General features: G+C 40.1%; 1 protein-coding gene across 9 annotated transcripts in view; it reads left to right on the top strand.

Moving 5' to 3' along the window:
• Positions 1–15,372, top strand: part of FAM120A (family with sequence similarity 120 member A) — a 113,987-nt gene that overhangs the window by 1,142 nt on the left and 97,473 nt on the right. The window lies entirely within an intron of this gene.

Raw genomic sequence — 15,372 nt, 5'->3', positions numbered from 1 at the left:
TAGTACAGGGTGTTTAGAGAATCTTTCTATGGCTTTTTGTGTTAGATTTCAAAGACCCGTGCACTTTGACAGGATGGGATTTTGTCAGTTCTGTGACTTCACGTCCGTGTGAAAGAGGTCTTTAAGGCAGTTCGGTTTTGTAGATCCCATGCGAAAGGAGTCGCTCAAAATCAGGGGGCGAACTACGCGGGCGTGAACTCGCAGGATTTATTTTTCGGGTGCACACTAAGTATTCAGTGACCTTCAGCGGTGCCCTGACGGGTGGGTAATCAGAGCTCTATATCACCGGCCTCCTCTGGCCCTTTGGCAGAGGGCTTCGCAGCTGGCACTGGGCCAGAGGAGAACTTCAGGACCCAGCAGTGACTGTGAAGATAAGCACATCCATGATCCTGGACTTCACGTTCTGATTGCTTGCTTTTTTCATTGGTTTTCTTGAAAACAAATTTTGGGGGCCTTTTTGTTGTCTTAGCTCTTGCCACTCGGTCTTCCATCTTGTCATTTGACATTTCCTTGAAACTGCTGGAGCTGAAAGTTTGTGAAATTCTGTCTTCGCGGTTGCCCCCACTGCCCGCGAGGAGATGGTGGTAGTTAAGCCTAAAATGATAGCGGAAGTCCCACCCACGATCCGGTTGCAATTGGTGAGATGGTGTTTAAGTCGTGGGTGGAGGCGGCCGGCAGAGTCCCGATTGGCCCCTGCGCCTGGCAGACACACAGCTGCCATTCCTCAGGGAAGTTCGGGTGAGAGGAAGTGCCTGCCTTTTAATTTCTGAATCGGAGCCTGCGGCGCTCAGGGAAGTAAGGTGCTGCCATTTGTCTGAAGCGATCCATCTCCCTAATAGAGCGTAAAAGTGTTCATAGTTTAGTCTTGTTCAGAGATGGAAAAGACTACTTAAAAGACAGGATGAGCTGCACTGACTTGCCTTTGGTAACCGCGCAGCTCTCTACTTAACTAGTCAAGCGACTTTCAAGGGAACACTGTGAATATTACTTAGGATTAGAATCAGTATGTATGCATATGGTCACTGTATCTTTAAAGAACTGTTGAGTTCTTTTTAATTCTACAGTTTCTTTATCTTTGCACCCCTTTGAATGCCTCGCACACCTAGTAGGTGCTCAGAATTCAGACCAATGTGTCAGTGTTTGGAAACTAGATTTAAGCTCTATTTAAGATCGTCTTTTTCACTTAGGTTTCTGGACACGGGATAATGGGATAATTTTGTCTGTATTTTGCTTTTGCTAAGCTTTTAATTATTGACCTAGGGTCATATTATAGTGCGAATTGCACAAAATGAATATTGTAATGACTCAATTACTTGGTGGTCTCTTAGCTGGCAACCTTACCTTTTTGAAAAGTGCCTAAGAGATTTAGCTACTAGAAATTTCTCAGCAACCAAGCAAGATGTCAGGAAGTTTGGGTACAGTGATGTGGGGGGTTGGCGGGTGTAGGGGGGTGCTTTTGCTTTCCTCACTGAAGAATCCTTTAAGCTCTCTCACTCATGGACTGGCCTCTTTTCATATGTAATTCTAACAAGCTTGGTTATCTATTTTCTAAACTCAGCTTGAGAAGAGGATGAAGAGGAGAGTCTGCCAGAGGCAGGAGCACCATTAATAGCAAGAAGTGACAAGAGAGATTTAAAAAGCTATAAAAAGCAAACATAATTCTGGGGCTATTTTAAGAAAAGGAAAACAACCCTATGTACTTCCTTGGTCCCTGAGGGTAGTACAATGTTTATTGTAAAAGGATGATTTTGAGTCATAAAAATTAATATTCAGCATTCTCTGTTTAAGGGATTGAAACAGTGTATACCATTTAATAAAAGATGCCCATAAAGTGGTTAAAACGTTTAAAACCATGATATCACTACATGCCTATTAGAATGGCTAAAAGAGAAAAAAATATGAGCAATACCAAGTGCTAGCAAGAATGCTGAGCAACTGGATCCTTACACATTGCTTGTGGGAATGCAGAATGGCACCGCCACTCCAGAAAACAGTGGCACTTTCTTATAAAGTTAAACATACATTTATCATACGATCCAGCAATTCCACTCCTGGGTATTTTCCTAATGAAGACTTTTGTTTGTGCAAAAACTGGTACTCAAATGTCCATAGCAGCTTAATTCATAATAGCCCAAACGTGGAAACAAAGCATCCTTTAATAAGTGATTGGTTAAACTACGGTATAGCCATACTATGGAATACTACTTAGCAATAATAAGGAAGGAATTGCTGGTGTAGGTAACAACTTGCATGAATATTTAATTAAGGTTTTATACTGAGTGAAAGAAGCCAGGTTCAAAAGGGATGATTATAAAACTATAGTGATGGGGACCAATTCAGTGGTGCTGAGAGTAGAGGAGGGGAAGGATGTACACATAAAGGGGACAGCAGGAGAGATCTTTGTGGAGTGATGGAACTGTTCTGTATTCTGATGGTGGTGATGCTACCATACATTAAAATCAGAACTATTCATCCAAAGTAAATGTGTTAATTTTATCATATGATAATTTTTTTAAGATTAAGTAAAAACCACTGGCAAAGGAATTGACATGAACAATTCAGTATATATAATGTTGAGTAAATGAGACATTTATAAAAACTTTAAGCATCTTATTGGTGCTTTCTAGTGTTATGTAAATTGGCAGAGGGGCATAATTTCCTGTTACCTTTGCTTAGAGAAATCTTTTTTTTTTTTGAGATGGAGTCTCACTCTGTCGCCCAGGCTGGAGTGCAGTGGCGCGATCTCGGCTCACTGCAACCTCCACCTCCTGGGTTCAAGCGATTCTCCTACCTCAGCCTCCCTAGTAGCTGGGATTACAGGCGCCTGCCATCATGCCTGGCTAATCTTTGTATTTTTAGTAGAGGCGGGGTTTCACCATCTTGGCCAGGCTGGTCTTGAGCTCCTGACCTCGTGATCCACCTGCCTCGGCCTCCCAAAGTGCTGGGATTACGGGCATGAGCCACTGCGCCTGGCCAGGAGAAATCTTTTTTGATTTAGAGATTATTTCTTTTACAGAGTAGTAATTGTATTTTTTTGTTCAGTAGTAGTAATTGTATTTCTTTAACCATTAGAAGTTGGTCTACATGGAAAGACAGCCAGAACAATGAAAATAATAATAATACTTTGGCCTATGTATTGACTAGTTTTGTGTAGGTCCTAAAATAGCCTAATTTGAACTTGGCTTTAGCTAGTTACTTGGACAGTATTTCCTCTTGTGTGCCTTGGGTCATTATAACCTTTGAAACTTCAGTGAATGACTTATGTTTATTTTAAAATCTTAGTGGCATGAAGTCACTGGAGCTTTCATAAATGTTTCTGCTATATGACTTGTGGTATCAGTGTAAGGGTTTATAATAAAGTCCTTCAGATCTTCTGAATTTGCTTCCATTGGAATTTTGTTAAATAATGCTCTTACATAAAATGGCGTTCATGCTATAAGTCAGTGGAAGAATGCGAGGTTAGACTATGGTTTAGAATTTTCATGGTTAGCATAATTACATGTTTGTATTTAGAGATGATGGTCTCCCTTCATGTATACTTGATGGGGGAAGAGAATGAACTGGTATCAGACCAGGTGCTTGCTAGGTCCTTTCTCACATATGCCATCTCATTTAATCCTCAGAGTGCTTTGTTACCCCATTTTTCATGTGTAAAAACAGGATCTAGTGATTAAGTGACATCTGGGGACAAGTCATTAGTAACCTCAAGACGGAAGTGGAGTGCTAAAGTCAAAGTTCAGCTTCTTTGTGTAAGAATACTTTGTGGGTGTGCCTACCTACAATTCACCCCCAGGTCAATTACGATAGCTAACTGCTTCAGCTATGTTTTCTAGTTAGGATAGGAACAGTCATGTTTCTATTCAGAAGAAAAATGTCCATCAGTAGATCCTGGACACTGACAGTACATCTTATTCTTAAGGACCTTTAATTGACTGGAAGATTTTTAAGGTTCAAAACTGACCATGTTATACCTCAAACTAGTCATTGTATATATTTCTCTGTTGTACTACTTTTGTCACTAGTTTAATTCACATAGCATAATGTCTTCAAGCTTCTTTCATGTTGTAGATTGTGTCAGAATTTCCTTAACTTTTAAGGCTAAGTAATACTCTACTCTGTATATGTACCACATTTTGTTTATCCATTCATCCACTGGTGGATACTTGGGTTGCTTCCACTTTTTGACTATTGTGAATAATGAATAATGCTTCTATGAGCATGGTATACAAAGAGCTGTTCGAGTTCCTGCTTTCAGTTCTTTTGGGTATATACTCAGAAGTAGAATTGCTGGGTCATATGGTAATTCTGTTTTTCTTTTTAAGGAATGGCCATATATTTTCCACAGTGGCTGTGTAGGCCATATATTTTATGTCATAAGTTATATAATATATATTATTATAATATGGTTCCATTTTTTCACATTAATGTGATTGCACTATACGTTATTCAGCAGTTTGCTTTTTTATTTGTAAGAAATCTTTCCATGTCTATACTTAGAGCTCTAAGTCTTTTCAGTCCCTAAATAGTATTCCATAATTTATCCAACCCCGACAGATGGTATACACATGATATATACACACAGTAGAGCTAAAGGTATGCACATTTTAAAAGCCACGTAGGACCATAGAGTCAACATTGCCAGAACTTCAGACTTTGCAAGAAAGCCAGAAACCCAGATTTTTAAAAAAATTATTCCATTTTAAAAATGCCAAGCGAAGGAAAACTTGGTTCTAAGTTAGCTTCAGCTCTTGTGCCACCAATTTGTTATTTGAGCACTGATCTTTATCAACAATTATCATGGTCATCTAAATCTCTTCCTTTTTTTTTTTTTTTACTTTAAAATTAAACCTATCAAAAACCACTCTGTCTTTTCCTGTCTGCCTCCTTGAACCTTTTTCAATGATCAAAATGCTTCCATTTCCTGGGGTTACTGCAATATGATGTTTCCTTAAATGCCACAATCCTCTTGGCCACTTCCATAGTATATTCTTCATTATATACTTCTCAATATTACATATTTTGAGGTGAGTGCTAACCTACATGTTTATTCGACATCTCACCATTTCCAAGGCACAGCCTCACTGTCCTCAAACACTTCAGCACCTGGTTTTACATACTTATATATTATTTATACTGTGTCCCATCAACACAGACACTGACTCTTCACCTCTCTCATCTGGCATCCTGATTCTGCAACTGGAGTGAATTTCTAATTGCACTTTAGATACTCCAGAGCTTGGACCATATAATTAGTGAGAAAAGTGACCCCACCTTTAACACTTCTGAACGCTGTGTCCCTGTCACTCCTTGCCGCTCCCACCGTCTGTCCCCTGCTTGCCTTCCGCCATTTCTCTTTTCCCATTCTGTTGGCTTCCTTTTTAGCTGTAACTAGCTTGAACTTCATGACCACTCACTTCAGAGTTACACCCTCTACCACCATAGAGTCATGCTTGGTATTCCAGCATCCCATCCTCCCAGTCCCTAGAATAATGACACACCAGGCCAATTCTGGCTCAGTAGTCTCCTACTTAACTGTTATACTCTTCCTTTTTTCCAGTACCCCCAACATTTGAATTCACCATATTTATCCAAAAGGTCGAAGAAATGCTTTGCAAACCCTTCAGTGGGTTGTGAAACCAAATTATTGGATGTTTGCCATTACTTAAAAATAACAGAGTAAAATAGAATGAAAAATAGAATGCAAGGCATATACTATAGGTAAATTCCATGTCATTACACTTTTGTATTACTGTAGGTAGCAGTAAGAATGGCCTCTGCACCTACCCCCGCGCCCCAGTGGAACTAATCTTGCACGGCTTTGGCAGGGTAGACGGCCACATCTTCAGGGAGGTCACTCTCCTGTTGGGACTTGAACAAAACCATTAAGTCCAAATTCCTTATTCAGACTTGTAGACCTTCCTGCGACCTGAACTCATTTGACCTTACTTAATGTTTCGCAATCCCTCTACTGTACTTTTTAAAATGTTCCCAACCCAACTGGTCACTATTTCCCCAAGAAATATCCAGTTTCTGCTTATGTCATTCCCTCTTGTTTAACTACTGTACTGTGTCCTACTTTTGCTCATCAAAATTTTACTTATACTTCAAAGCCCATGTCAAATGCCAGCCTTCTTCATGGAATCTCTTGATACTTGAAAAAGTGGACTGGGAATACACACACAGCATGGTGTATGTTTGCAGTGGACATTCTAGTCTGTTGTATTGCACCTACCTGCATAACTGCATATTTACCTCCCCCAGCCACCCGTAGGCTCCTTGAGGCCAGGGACTGTTTTACTCCTCTTGTACCCCATTATGCTTAGCATAGGCACTCAACTCTAATCAGAATATTTGCTGCATTCCATTATATAGCCAGACAAATTAAATTATTTCAAAATCTGGATCAATGGCCATTACTTAAGTTTTGTTTTGTTTTTTTAATCTTAAATTTCTCATACTCTCTTTTCTGACTGGTTCCCAATGGTGATTAATTCTCCTTTCAGCAAATGTTTGAGCGCCTGTTAATGCCCAGGCCTGGCGGAGTGAACAGAACAGGAAAGGAAGGAAACCTTCAGGGAGCCTATAGCCTCTGGGTTGAGGAGGTTCATTTAAATCCTTTTTTTCTTGTTTGGAACTTTCTTTAATACTGTAGAACAATATGTTTACTCAGTGAAGACCTGTGAGTGGCTCTCAAGTAGGGTTGACAGTTGAGACATTTGGCAGGGGACATTTGGCAGTGCCTGGAGGCATTTTTGGTTGTCACAGCTGGGGGAGGATGTTAACTGAAGGCATCTATTGGGTGGAGGCCAAGGATGCTGCCAAACATTCTACAGTGCACAGAACAGCCCCCATAGCAAAGAATAATCTGGCCTAAAATACCAGTAGTGCCAAGGTAAGGAAATCTTGGTATGAGCAAATCAAAGAATTCTAAGCTTTATGCCTTTGTAAAGTCATATAAATGTTTGCGATAGAGATGTCCAAGTACACCAGGAAGAAAGTAATCAAAACTACAACTTAATTTTCTGAATCAAAATACACGCAGGTATACTTCCTCCTATGTCTAACATGTTTAGATTGACATTGTTCTTCATTTTAGTTTTCTGAAATTTATATGAATAGGAAGAAACTAATTAACACATTACACATTCCAACCTTAATAAGCACTACACCATAGGAATAAATGTCAAATATCGCGTAACATGAAGAAGAGAGATTTTAGGATTTGAAAACTTAGACTACTTTCCAGTAGATTTATAGGCAGAATTTTCTAAATAAAACAGGCATTTAAATGAATCACAGTTCAGATAAAAATATTCTTAAATTATCTAAATGTCTCCATATAGTTCATCATTTATTTCCTTTTCGCTTTTTTTTGAGATGAAGTCTCACTCTGTTGCCCAACCTGGAGTGCAGTGACACAATCTCAGCTGACTGCAACCTCCACCTCCCAGGTTCAAGTGATTGTCCTGCCTCAGCCTCCCAAGTAGCTGGGATTACAGGCACGCCATGCCCAGCTAATTTTTGTATTTTTAGTAGAGACAGGGTTTCACTATGTTGGCCAGGCTGGTCTCGGACTCCTGACCTCGTGATCCACCCGCCCTGGCCTCCCAAAGTGCTGGGATTACAGGCATTAGCCACTATGCCTGGCCCCATTTTTGCTTATTTTTATGTTTTCTCTAGAAATAAATCTGATGAAGACCTTGCCTGTTATCCAGCTCTTAGAACGATACTTGGTGTGTAGTACATGCTCAGAAAATATTTGATGAATGGATATGAATCACCAGTTACAGGCGAGGAAGTGTGATGGCAGAAAGATGGTAGGAAGCAGAAGTTTTAAAGTCCCCCTAGAGTTAATTCCAAAATCACTGGTGTCAGCTTGGCCACCTGGTGCAGAGCTTTTATCTTTGAATAAACCTTTTATGCTTCTTAACTTAGGAGATGTGTTGAGGGCATAAAATAGGTGACTGCTTCAGGAAATGGGCTGCATTTAGCCACCTTTCCTCTTGTTACACCTGGCTTTATCACACATTGTTTCTAGGCATCTTAGGGGACAGTGTAAAAGAGTTGAACTTGACCCACTGCAGTATTTGCAGAGGTGATGGTCAATCTGCATTATGGAGTTTAGGATCTGTGATTTAGAAACGGTACTTTTATGCGCCAGTCGTTTGGCATTTCTCAGTTGTCTCTGGAATCAATTAACTTTCTTGAAAGGATGAATTTACCATGTTGGTGTTTTACTGGTTAGTGCAGGAAAGTATACTAGAGGGTTTATTGCTGGAGGGTTGACTTCACAGGTCTGAAGTACATCATTCATCCTCTGAGCTAGAGCACATTTATGAATAGTAGTAACAAGCCAGCCCAGACTGTTGGAGGGGGTCACTAGACTCCATGGATGAGGTGTTTTAATTTCCTGGACCTATGAAGAGTTTGCAAGTGTTACTATCTTGAAATAAATAGTATCAACCTGTGGTTCTTTTTCCTAAATTATGAAAATTGAAATTTTATGTTTTAGATTTTGGAATGGTATTTTAATAAGAATGATATTACTAGGATTTAGCTGAGTCATTAGATTACTAGAGTAAGCTAAATAGATTCTGAATACAAATAATGTGTGTGTTTCTTCCTTTTATCATTGTATTTTTTTATTTTTAAAGTTTGTAAAGTTTAATTTGCATTTCTTTTATGACATCACTCCTTTATTATTATTAATATTTTTAGAGGGAAAAATCAAGCAGTTTTATAATTCGAACATCCCAAATCTGAAATGCTCCAAAATTCAAAACTTTTTGAGCACCAGCATGATGCACAAAGGAAATGCTCACTGGAGCATTTTGGATTTTTGATTTTTGAATTTAGAATGTTCAACTGGTAAGCATAATAACAAATACTCCAAAACTTGAAAAAGCCTGAAATCCAAAACACTTCTTGTCTTAAGTGTTTCAGTAAAGGACACCTAACCTGTATTATTGAATAACCATTGAACCAGACTGTGATCACATCACAAGCAGTGTGTGCTAAAGAGATTGCGAAAGCAAAAAAGAAGTGTCACCCTTTGATACAGCCTGGCAGATACAAACTATTACATACATCCTAATTGTCGTTAATCAAAGGAAAAGGAAAACTCTGCCTTTTTACAAGTAGGAAGTTAATTTCGGAGCCAAGCACCTAGGCCTTCTGAGAAGACAGGGAGATACCCTTCTTTTTATTATTATTGTTTCTTAAAATTGTGGTAAAATACACCTAATATAAAATTTACCAACTTAACCATTTTTAAATGTACAGTTCAGTGGCATTAAGTATATATATTTTTTTGAGATGGAGTCTCGCTCTGTCACCAACGCTGTAGCACGGTAGCGTGATCTCAGCCCACTGCAACCTCTGCCTCCCGGGTGCAAGCAGTTCTCCTGCCTCAGCCTCCTGAGTAGCTGGGATTACAGGCGTGCGCCTGCCACCACACCCAGCTAATTTTTGTATTTTCAGTAGAGACAGGGTTTCACCATCTTGGCCAGGCTGGTCTTGAACTCCTGACCTCAAGTGACCCACCACCCTTGGCCTCCCAAAGTACTGAGATTATAAGTGTGAGCCACCACGCCTGGCCCCGGTGGCATTAAGTATATTCACATTGTTGTATAACCATCACCACCATCCATTCCCAGAATTTTTTCCTCATCCCAAACTGAAACTGTGTACCCACTAAACTGTAATTCCCCATTTCTTCCATGCCCCAGCTCCTGGTAACCACCATTCTCCTCTCTGTCTCTGAAGTTGTCTACCCTATGATGAGCCTCATATAATGAGATCGTATAGTATATGTAATTTTGTGTCTGGTTTATTGCATTTAACACAATGTCTTCAAGGTTCATACATGTTGTAACGTGTCAGAATTTCCTCCTTAAGGCTCAGTAACATTCTGTTGTATTGGATAGACCACATTTTGTTTATCCATTCATCAGTGGGTGGACACTTGGGTTTCATCCTTTTTGTCATTGTGAATGGTGCTGCTGTGAACATGAGTGTACCGACATCTCTTCGGACCCATTTTTTCAACCTGGAAGTGTAATTGCTGTATCTTAGGGTAGTTCTGCGTTCAGTTTTTTGAGGAATCACCATACTATTTCCCAAGAGGCCACGCTGTTTTACATTCCCACCAGCAATGCACAAGGAATCTGTTTTTCTCCATATATTCTTGTTGACATTTGTTATTTTCTTTTTTTAAAAAATAGTAGCCATCCTAATGGGTGTGAGGTATTCAGTGTCTCATTGTGGTTTTGATTTATATTTCTGTAATAATGAGTGAAGTTGAGCATCTTTTCATGTCCCACTCCCGTATTTTAAGAAATGTTTTTCCTTGTTTTTAAGATCACTGTACCCAATTCTCATTTATTCTAAATGAGATATATAAGATAAGCTTATTCAGCTATGATTTCAGCTTACCTGAAGAGAGAGATTTCTTTTTAGAGGCATTGCTGCTATGTGTCATAACATTTAAATTGCCCTTTAAACAGCAACAAAAATCTGCCACCAAATTGGAGTTGACTTTTTTAAATGTTCTTATTCTTCAGTTGGACTAGAGTAGGGAACAGAAGCTTCAGTGTTAGTTTTTCCCATTTCATACCTATTGACTGCCCATTGGGAAGAGGCTGAAGACTGCCTTTTTGGTAGTTGTTTTTTAAAACAAAATAATTTAGGTGGACCTATACGCTCTTATGTCAGGTTGTTTTATATCTTCTAAATCAGCTAGCTGGCTGGAGGATGTGTCACATTGTTCCCTGAACTGGTGTAAAATTATTCTGAAGAAAAACCACATTAACGGTATGTTTTCCTAGTGTCAGAAAATGTATGTATGAGAACCCATAGTGTTTCAGGTCCTGTGTGAAAAGTATAAAGAAACCTTTTTACGTAGCTTCCTTAAAAGTACATAGTAACTGACATTTGTCAAGCGCTTATTATTTGTGAATGCTTCTGAGCTGTTTACATGTAGTATATTTAATCATCGCAGCTACCCTATGAGATAGAGGAATACTATTATTCTTACAGATGAGGAAATGGAAGTACAGAAAGTATTAAAGTAGGCAGTGGAGTTCACCTACCTGGTGCCAGAGACACAAACCTCATTGTAGAAGTGTTTTTTCACTGGAAACTAGGAGTGAGTAACAGTGTCAAGTTTTTCTTCTTATGGGGTCTTCCTGTAGCTGTGTTTCAGAATTAATAAACAATTATACTTGCCAAGTAAGTTTGGGAGTTTTTTAGTCATTATTCTTTGTAAAAGTCCTGAGTTTTGATATATCTGCCTTTTTAATGATGAAATGTAAAACTACTGAGATAAAAAGATTTACCTAGGTATATTTGGTAAATTTATAGTGGCATAAAATTATCATTGTAAATCGAAGTACAGAGTACTTTCTTGAGACCAGAGACGGGCCCTTTTGCCACTTCTTAAACTTGTCAACACTAATGACACCTACCATATTTCTTGGGGAGGGGGTAGACAGGGAGGAAGAAGCTGAGAAGTGTTGTGATTCCCATCCTGGCTGCCCCAGGTTAGAGTGTTGTATTGGATGCTAGCCCCCTCATCACTTCACAAGAGCTGAAGCCGAATGCTCCTCGGGGTTGTTTACAGAAGGAGTTTTAGAGTTTCACTTCCTTGATCTTGAAGCCTGCATTTTGATAGAGTGGAAATGGTAGCCATGACAAAAATTAATCAAGGCCTGGTGCTTTTAAAATGGCAGATACTTTCAGTGGCTACTAGCCTGGGACTTTCAGCAAGGAGGCAGCTCATAGTTCGAAGTCTGATTTACCTCTGGTGGGTGACTTTACCCCCTTTGAAGGGCTACCTGTAAGTAAGTGTTTTCAGGGCTTAATTTTTTACGTCATTTTGTTCTTCGAGGGGGTTCAAAATCAAATAATCTGAACATTGCGTTTAATAGTTTTAACTCACTTCTGAGATTAACATTAAGAACTAGAAGTACACATTTCATTGTATTATGCCCAGTCCAAGCCAGGCATTGGAAGGCCAGGGAAGAGAAGAAGCAGATGAATAAGAGTGAGAGAGTAGCTTAGTACAGGAGAAGGGAAAACAGGAAGGAGCTTCAGAAGACCAGATGAACAGCAGGGGAGCTCAAGTCTGTCAGACCAAAGCTTCAGCCCAGTACTTAACGTTTATTCTTAATTAAATAACTGCCTTGTAAGTTATTTTGATGCAACCCAGAATCTTTTTTCCATTCCCACCCAAACCTTGCATTGTATTGTCTTTTTACCCCTGCTCATATCCTTGATCAGATTTTTAACCAGGCTTTCCTTGACTTAAATCTTAAGGAATTGTTTATTGGGCCTCTTACGAATATTCTTAGTAGTTTGACTGCATTTATTCACTCATAAATTAATTGGTAACCAAATTCCATACTTTGTAGGTTTTCTTGTTTCTTTCAACTGGACTACCTGTGGGAAGATTTCTGTTTTTATATAATAGGCTTTTTGAAACTTGCCTTTAGGCCAGGATTTATTTTTCACGTGCCTGTTATACTTTGTTCATCTAATAAAGTGGTTTGAAATAGTCTTTCAGCTGATGTATTGTCTTCTAGAATATTGACTCTTTTTTTTTAGAAAAATAAACTTATTTGGAATAATTTTATAGAAAATTTACAAAGATAGTACAGACTTCCCAAATATCCCTCACTCAGCTTCCAGGGAATGTTCACTTCCTGCTAGCTGGCACAGTGATCTAAACCAAGAAAATACCCTTGGTAGACTACTGTGAACTTCATTATGGACTTCATTTGGATTTCATCTGTTTCCCACCAGTGTCCTTTTCTGTTCCGGGACCCTGGTCAGGACCTCTAGTGTCCTCCATCCCCTGTCTTCTGGGGCAGCTTTTCTGTTTGTCTTTGGTGATCTTGACACTTCTGAGGAGTACTAATCAGGTGTTTTATAGAATGTCCCCGATTTGGGTTTGTCTGATGCTTTCTCTCTATTAAATTATGGCTGTGTGTTTGGGAAAAGAATAGCCCAGAGGTGCAGGGCGCTTCTCAGCACCCCACATGGCACGTGGCATTGACTCGGCTTAGCACTGGATGACGCCGACCTTGGTTGCTTGGGTAAGGAGCTCTCTGCGGGTGTTTGCTCTGCAGTGACCAGTTTTCCTTTCGCTTATTTATAACATCCTCATACTTTGGAAGCAGTAGATGAGTCCAGTCCACATTCAAAGGGGATAGGGTTAAACTCTACCTACTGGGGGGAAAATTGTATGGTATTATTTGAATTCTTCTGTAGGGAAAATGTGTCTCTTCCCCCTTCATTTATTTAATCATTTATTTATATCATTATGGGCTCCTGTCCTCTTTTTGTAGGGTCATAACTAATTCATTTGGGGTTATATCCAGTTCTGCCTTATCCTTGCTCGCATTGTCCTGGCTCTGGCTTTGGGAGCTCTCTTGGGTTGGCCCGTGTGACACATGCCATCCTTTTGTTTTGGGAGTGCTTCCTTGCTTTCTGGACCTACGAGATGCTTTAGGTGCACCTTGTGTTTTCCTGCTCCAGTGTCAGCTGTTTCCAAAGAGAAGCCCCGGTTCTTTGTCATGGAGAAGGTGCCTGGAAACCTTGGTCTGGGCACTGGTGGGGTCCTGCTGCTGGGGTGTCTCTGTGTCTAGGCCCTCATAGCTGACAGCTACAGGTGCTACTGCTGCTTGGGGGTCCGTGTAAGATCTGTGTGAACACCAGATCTTCCATTGTTTCTGTACCCACCTATGTGTGTATTTTCACCTGAACACCGGTTCTCACTGATGTCTCATGGCTAATGCAGCACCACGAGGTTCATTCTAGCCTTCTCCTTTTGCATGATTATTTGTAGTTTCTTTCTCTGACAGTGAGGACCTGGCTCATACAGCATTTGCTTTAACCCTAGTGTTCCTGCAAAGTAATTTCAGAATTGTTAACACAGATTCTGGGAGGCATACTTACACAAGTCGAGTGCACTGTTTCCCAGGTACTCAGGCAGTTCCTTTTCCCCAACCAGTTTCAGTGAGGCTATTTCATACATTTTATAATACAATTGTATAGATTTGTCAGTCTGCATTCTATCCTGGCATCCCCTGACACCCAGGTTGATTTGTTTTTTCATTTGCATACATTAAAGTTTATTCTGTGTGATGTACAATTGTATGAGTTTCGACAAATGCTGAGTCATCTTGTTCCTACCACCCCTAGGCAATCGACTTTGAACTCTTTCATTCAGAGTTTTTTGTGATTTTCTTTGCCAGATCTGCTGTCACCGCCCCCCCCCCCATTTCCCCCATTGAATAACTGCAGAACCACACTTCCATTATTCACCCATGGAAAAGGACATCCTCTCTGTTACTCTTGTGGTTTTTAATGCCAGGTTGCATTTCCTCAGATAAAAGCACAATTAATTTTAACGAGAGGGAAGAGTTCTAGAATTTTAGAAGTTGAAGGAATGTAGAGATCTGAGATTTTACATTGGTTGTTGGGGAGGTTGTCCTGGCAGGTTGGGTATCTGGGGCAGAGCTGGAGTGTAGACTCCGATTTCCCTCCCCCGACCCTCTTTACTCAGGAGACTTGGGATAGGAAAGATGGACTGAGGCCAGGTTGGGAGTGGTCCTACCTTTGCTGCAGGTGTGAAGCTGTGTTCATGGGTGTGGTCCTTTATCTTTTGTTTTAGGACACAAATTCTAGCAGTCAGATGTTTGTTTAATGCTCTGTCTGGTTTTGGGAAGGATTATGGTATGGTTAATCATTTGCAAATTAGAGTTGTACTGAATTATTGTTTGCTTTTTAATGCCAATCTAAAATCAAGTGTTCTGAGTGAATAGGTAATTCTGTTATGGGTGGAGGAAGGAGGTAATTGTGAAAAGCCCCACATGCCACCTTTGTTTTTTTGTATTTTTTTTGGTTTCTTTTTTTTTTGAGACGGAGTTTCGCTCTTGTTGCCCAGGCTGGAGTGCAGTGGTGTGATCTTGACTCATTGCAACCTCTGCCTCCCAGGTTCAAGAGATTCTCCTGCCTCAGCCTCCCTGGGATTATAGGCGCCCGCCACCACGCCTGGCTAATTTTTTTGTATTTTTAGTAGAGTCGGGGTTTCACCATTTTGGCCAGGCTAGTCTCACACTCCTTGACCTCAGGTGATCACCCACCTTAGCCTCCCAAAGTGCTGGGATTACAGGTGTGAGCCACTGCGCCCGGCTACCACCTTTGTTTTATGAGGTTCTACTGGATATTGGCCTGTACTGGATAGACTGTATCTTACTAGTTTTAATTTGTTAATTTAAGGAATCTTTGGGGAACCATGAAATGCAACACCAAACTGGGGCAGTTTTTAATTTTTTTTGGTGCTTGCTGGCTGCCAGCACCAAGCTAGAC

Source organism: Pan paniscus, chromosome 11 (assembly GCF_029289425.2).
Source record: "Pan paniscus chromosome 11, NHGRI_mPanPan1-v2.0_pri, whole genome shotgun sequence".
Lineage (NCBI taxonomy): Eukaryota > Metazoa > Chordata > Mammalia > Primates > Hominidae > Pan > Pan paniscus.
Note: the sequence above shows the minus strand (reverse complement) of the source record. Positions and strands in the feature narration are given on the sequence as shown.